Here is a 7,822-nt window from a genome sequence, read left to right on the forward strand (position 1 = left end):
TTTTTAAACCCTTTCTTGGCTAGAAAAAATATCAAAGTTAGTATCTTAGCTTTTATCTGAACAGAGTTTCCTCAAAGACAGGTACTATATCCTATTAACCTTTGTATTTCTAGGATTTAGCATAGCACTTGGCATATAGAGGGGATCATTGACTGACTGGCTCTATTATTCATTTGGTATGGATTCATTTCTTAATGAAGAACTGCTTCAAGAGCTATATTAACCAAGTCTTGAAAGGCCCTTATTGTAAGATTAGCCTCTTGGTGATGATTTTTTTTTTTTAGCTACACTAATTCACTGGGATTACCTTCTGAGTTTGATCTACCCCAGCTCCATAAGGAAGTAATTGACATATTTTCCTTTGTTATTTGCTTATAAGTTGGAAACCAAATGAGATACTATATGTAAAATGCTCTAGACACCTATAAATACAATATAGGCACTGACTATGACAGTGTTAATACTGATATTTTTATCTAGCACAGGGAAAGAATTAAATTGTTCTCACAATCACACAGAATCTCATTTAATTAATGGTTGGCCATAAAGATGATGTTTTAAGTTAATGAAATTATTTGCCCATTCAGACTCTTTGATAACTGGAATATCCCAGAGTCTCAGAAAAATCTTATAGTGCTATATAGTCATGTGATAGATAGATGATAGATAGATAGAGATAGGTAAAGCATAAATTAGGCATCTATTATATTCCAGAGACTACACTAAGTACAAATACAGGCAAATAAGACAGTTCCTACCATCAAGAAGCTTCCTTCTAACAGCAGAAAACAACCTAGAAGGGAATGTTGGAAAGTAGGTGAGGAGAAGACATGAAAAGAGAGGCAATATAGTTGGTGGAAAATTCTGAAAAGTTAATAGATTCAAGTAAGGAGTGAGCAAAAGTTTAGGTCCTTCATAAAATGATGTTGTGAAGTACACACCAATTGATAGAGCAGTCCTTGGATTGAGGCATTTCCAGAGTGGTAAAGCCACTGGTAATGGGTAGAAAAATGTGTAAATATGAGGATATGATGGTTTACTACTCTATGTAACAGAAAGAACATGTCATTGGATGCTAGGGACCTTCAATCCAGCTCTAGTTTTTTTTTTTTTTTCTTATAAACCATGTGACTCGACTTAGTTTGCTCATTTGTAAAATGATGGAGTAGAATGTCATAATCTCTAAGTACCTCACTTACTCTGAAGTCTTTTCTTCAGTTAGATATGCTTCCATTATTGGAATAGAGGGATAAAAACAAACAAGCTCTTCTCAGCTTGATTCCTTCTGTGCTGTGGAGGCAGACACTTTTACAACAGACAGAACATCCCTGATCTGAAGTCATCCAGTTTCTCTCTGGAAACTCTTAATTTGTGAACTCTCCCAATCTGAAGAAGTTATACAGGAAAAAAAGAAGAAAATTGGAGAGGAAAAGACACTAATAAGAGAAACTGTCCACAAGATATAAAAATTTTAAGAAATCCATTTTATTGTTAATAAGTGTCTCTTTCTCCCACTTCTCTTCCTCCCTCTCTGTCTGTCTCTTTGTCTCTCTTCCTCTGCCTCTGTCTTTTCTTCTTCCTTTTCCTCCTTCTCCCCTCCTTTCCCCTCCTTTTCTCCCTTTATTTCCTTCCCTCTTTCCCTCTGTTCCTCCCTCCCTCTCTCTCTCCCTGTCCCCTTCTCTTTCTTTCTCTTCTCCCCCTCCCCCCCCCAGTAAAAAGTCAATGTGCAGACCAGTTTCCTTAGGAGGAATATTTGCTCTACTTCTGTGAACCCTGTCCTAAGTTTTTGTAAAGTAATGAGTCCAGTGAGATTTGTTGGCAGTAAACAACATTTAATTTTGATATGAGCATCTAGAAATTACTTTTTGTGTCTTTCCATGTTCTAAGTTTCTTTCTGTTGACATTTAATAATTCTGTAAGCTCAGTAGTGCTCTTACTGCTGAAGTATTTAATCAAATGGAGCTTAAATATGATGATACACAAGCCACCTCTGAATTAACACAGTTGATGTGGGGCTGGGGTGAATGTGAAAGTGGAAGAGTTGGTTACAGTGACATCTCCTTAAAAAAAGGTTGACTGAATTATAGAGCATTTAAAGTCCCTGTTATAAAGATTCGACAAGTCTGTTGAGTTGAGTTAATCTTTCTGAGTCTAGCATAAGCTTGCCAAGACTTTCAATTTCTGAAGGATTACTAGTAAATAGAGGTGGTGCTAAAACACTAGGAGATGGGAACTTATATTGAAATCTCCCCTAGGCTTAGATCACAAACTTAGAAAGAAAGAAAAACTGCTTTGAAGACTTTTTTCAGAGTAATTTGCTGGGTCTTATGCTCCCCAAGAATTCTGATTCAGCACTATAAAAATTGTTCTCATATTCTGTTGACTTGACCTTTTTTTTTTTTTTTTTTGGTTATTCTGCCACAAAGAGAAATTACTTTCTCCTTCCATTATATTTAGATTATTCTCAAATGGCTTGTATTAATGTTAGAAATCTATCAAGGCCAGGAGGCTGATGAAAAAGTTTATAAGTAGGTTCCCTACATCATGAAATGATGTCTTCTAGTAATATAATGAGTTTAAGAAATTGGGACATAAATTTAATTTTGGTGAATGGCACTGATTAGTGGTTTAGTATGTAACTAGACCAAAACTAATAATTACAATGAATGTACTTTTTTGGTAATTATTTTTAGTATTTTTTTCTTAATTTCACACAATGGATATGCATTCCACCTGTATATAGAAGAAGTATTATGGAGTTTATAACACTTTAAGAAAATCTGGAACAACTCCTATTATTTTATAGATCAGAAGATTGAAATTTAAGGTGTTAAAATTTTTATACGAGTCATGGAACTTATAAATTACATAGATAATCCTTGACAGAGTCAGAATTTCAATACTTGTAAGTTTGTAATCATTCTAGTGTTATTGTGATACACAAATGTGACCCTTCCACATTGTGGGGGTTTAGGAGTATGGCATCTCCATTATCTGAAAAATCCATAAAAAGGTTTTTGGTTTCCCCTTCAAAACAGAGAAAAAATCTGAATGTTGTTCTTTTATGAGGTCTTTACAAAATCTTATTGTAAAATATGGATTGATATTATATTATACTATGTGCGTGTGTGTGTGTGTGTGTGTGTGTGTGTGTGTTGCATTTAGGAGTTTCTAAACTTTTTTGTATCATTTGTTGACATTGCATATTGTCTGCAGCTTCCACAAAACTCCTTCAAAATTCTCATTTAAATTCTCTTGCTGACCTACCATATATCAAACTGGAATAGGAAAAGTTGTGTTGTGGAAGGGATAACTGTATTGGGAATTCTCAGCCTATCAGGCAATACAAATGTAGTTATGATTATTAGGGAAACCAATCACTAGTGCATAAAAATTATGTGTGTTGCTTAAGTATTTGATAAATACTGGTTAATTATTGTTCATATACACAGAGCTTTGAAAGTCACAAAATTTGAAACTAAAATAGCATTATCCTTTGGTGTAATTTAGGATTTCAGGATTTTATAATTTGTAATTCAGGATTTTAAAGATAGGTAGGTTGTAAGGAAGGAAAAGAGATTTGACATCCTTATGAAAATACAAAGGAAAAATTCTCTGGGTCAGATGTGTTAGAATAAGATAGGATCAGAATAGCACAACTATGTGCCAGACACAAATATGTAGTTCCTGCTTCTGGAAAGGCTGAAGCTGGGTGATCCCTTGAGTTTCTGACAATCAGAGGTTCTGAGCTGTAATAGGTCCAAAGCCAATTAATACCTGCACATGGTAAACCCTTGGGAGCAGAGATCTATAAACTTACCTTAAAGAGGGACAACTGGCCCAGGTTCTAAAAAGAAAATCATATAGATTTTTACTTTGATCAGCAGTAGGATTGGGTCCCATGGGAAGTCACCACACTTCTAGACTGAAAGAGGTAGGGAGAATTATTCTCCCATATTACCACTGCCTAAAAAAAAAGAAAGGAAGGAAGAAAGAAAAACACAGATATGAACTTTATGCCCCACTCATATTTCCTATGGCCCTGCTCCTGTAACAATGGTCAAAAAGACATTTTACTTGCTAATAGTGTTATGAAATGACAATATTCCATTATGGCATATTAGATTTATAAACCAGATGCAGGCTAAGTCTTGTGTTGGTCATTCAGTCAAATAGCATTGATTTATTTATTTTTCCTTTCTACTTTTTTTTAATTTGAAAAAACAAAGTAAGAAAAAAAGGAAAACAAAATAAAATGAAGCAAAACAAAAGAGAACATAGTCATGTGCACAGCAGAACATGAGGGAGGATTCAAAATATATATCAACAAATTACCAGATCAAGAAAGTATATATATATATATATATATATATATATATATATATATTAGTAGAAGAAATTATATTCATGAATGACCATTTTTTTCTTTCCTTCCTTATAAATTGTTCTTGGATTCTCTACTGCTCACCTTATTTACTTTATTCATTTTCCCCTTTTCATCCTCCCACCACTCCAGCAAACTACACTCAAGAAAAACTATATTTATATCTACCTACATAGATATATAGATACATACACACACTCACACCCATACCCACCCCACATGGGCTGCAAAGAAAAATAAAATTTCTGCTCTCAAGAAACTCATAATCTAAAAGGAAGAGAGGCAACTTGCAAACAATTATGTATGAATAAGCTATATGCAGAATAAATTGGATATATTAAGTACAAGGCACTAGAATTAAGGCATATCAAGGAAGACTTCTTTCTTTGTGCAAAGAATAGAAAAATGTATTTTTGAAAAAATTATTATGGGGGGAAGGGAATTCAATGGCATCAGAAAAAAAAATGGCATCATCCTACTGACACATACCTTTTCAAATAAAGACCCATCTGCCAAGTTCAGGTTCAGAGATTTCTTTAAGTTTGACTTTGAACAAAACATTGCAACTATGTCCAAATAGACAAATGACAAAAAAAATAACAAAACCACATGATCTGAGTTGGGGCAGGAGGAGCCCTTAGAACTCATTTATTCCAAACTGCACCAGAATAAGAATTTTATTCTACATCAATTAAATTAATCAATCTGTTTTAAGAGCATATAATAGGTCATACATTATGCTACACTCTGGAGTTACAGGGCTAATGAAACAGGCCATCCTAATAGAAAATTCAGAAGCAGCATGTATCAGGAAATTCAAATTACTACCACAATTTTCATCATCATTTTCTATAAGAGATTTATTGATAGGGACAGACCAGGACCCAAGAAGACTTCTTATAGAAGGTAGGATTTTATTTGGGACTTAAAGGAAAACAGGAAAGCCAAGAACTGGACATAAGATTAAGATAATTTCAGGCATAGGAAACGGTCAATGAAAATACCTGGAGGGAGGAGATGGTGGCATTTTATGTGAGGAACAAGAAAGAAATCTTATTAGTAATTACAAAGTATAAGCAGTGGAAGATTTTAGAAGATTAGAAAGGGCCAGGTTGTAAAGGGTTTTGAATGTTAAGTAAGGAATTTTAAATTTGCTCCAAAAGTTATAAACACTGGAGTTTATTGAATGTAGGGTTGATATGTTCAGATATTCACTTTAAGAAGATGTCTTTAACAACTGAGTGGAAGGTGGAATAGAAGAGGGAGAGATCTGTGTTAAGGAAACAAATGAGCAAGATATAGTCCAAGTGTGAGATAATGACATCTTGCATCAAGGTGGTGGGAGTGTCAAAGAAGAGAAGGGGCCAGATAGAAGAGATATCTTGGAGACAGAAATGACAGGGTTTCACAACATATGGATATGGGAGATGAAAGTGAGAAATCAAAGTCACCTTGGTTGTGAGTCTGGGCAATTGGGAGGATTATGGTGTCCTTCACAGTGATGAGGAAGTTAGGAAGGGGAGAGGGTTTGGGGAAAAGTAAATGAGTTCAGTTTTGAACAGATTAAATTTAAGATGTTTATGGATTATTCAATTTAAAATGTCTAATAGGTACTTGGAGATATGAGACTTCAGGTCAGCAGAGAGGTTAGGAAGAAATAACTAGCTTTGAAAATCATCAGCTTAAAAATGCTAATTCAAACTAAGGGAATTTATTAGATCCAATCTAATGAAATAGTATAAAGGTAGAAGAGGGTCCACAACAGTCATGTGGGTCACCCCAATTATCAGTTTTCACCTGGAAAATGACATTACAAAGGAGATTGAAAAGAAGTAAGCAGATAGGTAGGAGAATAACAGAAGGATAGTGTTATGAAAAGCTAGCAAGAAAGGCATATCAAAGAGAAAAGACTGATTGGCAATGAGGATTGAGAAAAGACCATTATCATTGTTCAGTGTTTTTATCATTCCAATTTTTTATGATCCCATGGACCACAGCATGCCAGCTCCATACCCCCTTTTCTTTACTCTTTTTCAAAGTCTGTCCAAGTTCATGTTCAGTGTTTTCATGATACTACCAATCCACCTCATCTTATGACATCCTCTTTTCTTTTTCTTTTTAATTTTTCCCAACATTTTCCAATGATTCCTGTCTTCTTAATATGTGGCCAGAGTATTTAAATTTCAGTTTCAGTGTTTGACTTTTCATTGAATGACTTGAATTAATTTCTTTAAGGATTGATTGATTTGATCTCCTGCTGTCCAAGGGATTCTCAAAAGTCTTTCCCAGCACAATTCAAAAGTCTAGATTCTGTTGTGTGCAGCTTTCCTTATAGTCCCATTCCCATAGTTATACATTGCTACTGGCTTGATAATATGTACCTTTATTGACAAGATGATGTCTCTGCTTTTTAGTATGCTGTCCAATTTGCCATTGCTTTCCTTCCAAAGAACAAGTGTCTTTTAATTTCATGGCTGTAGTCACCCTCTCAATCACCTTTGAGCCCAAGAATATAAAATTTGATATTGCTTCCATTTCTTCTCCCTCTATTCATCAGGAAGTAAAGGGACTAATTGCCAGAATGTAAGTTTTTTTTTGTTTGTTTGTTTTTTATTTTTTAGGTTAAGTCCATTTTTACACTTTTTTCTTTTACCCTTATCAAGAAGTTGTTTAATTTCTCTTCACTTTCTATCACAAGAGTACTATCATTTACATATCTGAAATTGTTGATATTTTCCCCAGCAGTCTGAATTTGATTTTTTAATTCATCCAGCCTGGCATCCAGCCAAGTAAATGACCTCAATTGTGAGGGATAAATATAATTTGCCAAGATAAATATTATTGCTTCAAAACAGCACCAGGTAGTCACATGCTATATGTGTGCTCATACATACATGTGCCTAACATGATTTATTTTGCATACAAGTTAAATAAATAAAGTGACAATATAAAATTTTGTAGTACTCTTTTTCCAAACCTAAGCTTATCAGTTGTTCCATGTTTGGTTTTAACCGTTGCTTCTTTGCCTATATATTCTAGCCCAGCACTCTATCCACCATATTACCTGGATGCTCAAAAGATTCATTAGAAGGGACAGTTAAGAGAACTTTGTAGACAAGAGTTTCAGATGAATGGAGCGGTTAAAAGCCAGACTCAAGAGATAAGAAAAGAAGAAAGGAAATGAATAATATAATATAAATATAAATATTATAATATAAATAATCTTCTCAAGGAGTATAGCCTCAAAAGAGAGGAGCAGGAATAGATGGATTGAGTTAGAGTTTTTTAAAGATAGAGGAGACTCAGGTATATTTGTAGGCAGTAGATAAGTGATCATTACACAAGAAGACTGAAGATAAATAAGAGAGTGGAGATGACAGAAGAGAAATCTATGAAAAAAGATGAAATAAAAGGGATCATTTGTTCACATTGAAGAGT

The 7,822-nt window shown here is 34.2% G+C and overlaps 1 long non-coding RNA gene across 1 annotated transcript; it reads right to left on the reverse strand.

The window, feature by feature from the left end:
- Window positions 1-239: 239 nt before the first annotated feature.
- LOC116423238 lies at window positions 240-4,219 on the reverse strand. The gene is made up of 2 exons (XR_004233760.1): window positions 3,821-4,219; window positions 240-1,386 (listed from the first exon to the last, which is right to left on the reverse strand). It is a non-coding gene; the product is annotated as an uncharacterized LOC116423238 (long non-coding RNA).
- Between the last annotated feature and the right edge of the window lie 3,603 nt (window positions 4,220-7,822).

Source organism: Sarcophilus harrisii, chromosome 1 (assembly GCF_902635505.1).
Source record: "Sarcophilus harrisii chromosome 1, mSarHar1.11, whole genome shotgun sequence".
In the NCBI taxonomy this organism is placed as follows: Eukaryota; Metazoa; Chordata; class Mammalia; order Dasyuromorphia; family Dasyuridae; genus Sarcophilus; species Sarcophilus harrisii.